Here is a 1,371-nt window from a genome sequence, read left to right as displayed (position 1 = left end):
ATTTTTATCATAATTTATGTTATGTATATGATGATGGTTATATAAATTTTAAAATTTAATTTTATTTGTTGGATTTTAATAATTATAGGGGCGGGTACTCGTAGAAGACGGGCTATGGTTCAACTTTTTACTACCCACAGGTAGGAGTGGGACATGTTATATGTGGGTTATTGTAGGGCGGGGTCAGTTAGGACAAAAATCCACCCCTACTCGCCCTATTACCACTCATATCCAAAATTGACTCACTCAACCAACAAAATATATTTAAATGTATTTTAGATTTAAAAGACACGTCAAATTGTTACAAATGACACAAGAATAGTTAAATCTCTTAAGTATTAGTTCAATATCACACAATTAATTCAGTAATAATAAAAACATATCATTTAATTAAAAATGACACATAAATTTTTAATAAATGACACTAAAAGTATTTAAAGAATCACAAGTCCAAGAATTTAACTCACTCAATTAATAAAATATATTTTAATACATCTTAGAATTAAAAAAATACATCAATTTATTGCTAAATGACATAAAAATAGCTAGACCTCTTATATATAAATTCAATACCACATCATTTAGTTGAAATGACACCGATACAAAATTTTAATAAATGACACTAAAAGTATTTTAAGAATCACAAGCCCAAAAACTTAACTCACTCAATTAATAAAATACATTTTAATGCGTTTTAGAATTAAAAAAAATACATCAATTTATTGCTAAATGACATTAAAATAGTTAGACCTCTTATATATAAATTCAATACCATATCATTTAGTTGAAATGACACCGTTACAAAATTTTACAAAATTTTGGTGTCAAAAAATTCCTCCTCCTCCTTAACATCATCATCATTATCATTTTTTTTTATTTCACATTCTCATCATTCTTATTTCACTTTTTTAACAAAAACCTATATTACTATTATTCGGTCTCAAAATTAAAAAACTTTTATATTACAGTTAAAAAATTTTAGTGTTATTTTTTTGATAAATTATGTACACTTCAAAACTCTTATTCTCCTCCTCTTCTTTTTCTTCATCATCACCTTATTTTTCTTTTTCTTTTATCTCCTCTTTTTTGTCTCACTGCCTTAACAAAAATCAAAATAAAAAATAAAGAAAAAAATTAACCAAAAAAACAAATAAAAAATACTGTAATAATTATCAAAAAGAGAAAAAAATAAAAATAAAAAAAACGTAAAAAAAAAGCTTAGGATTGATATTTAAAATACCAAATCAGCCTCTTTAAAAATTAATACAGTTTAAAACAGAACATAATTTAAACAAAAATAACAAATTCTAAATCTTAAATTTTATCACTGTATTTTTTATTTTAACATTTTACTCTAATAGTGCATGGTTG

This window comes from Arachis ipaensis, chromosome B04 (assembly GCF_000816755.2).
Source record: "Arachis ipaensis cultivar K30076 chromosome B04, Araip1.1, whole genome shotgun sequence".
Lineage (NCBI taxonomy): Eukaryota > Viridiplantae > Streptophyta > Magnoliopsida > Fabales > Fabaceae > Arachis > Arachis ipaensis.
This window is presented reverse-complemented; position numbering follows the sequence as displayed.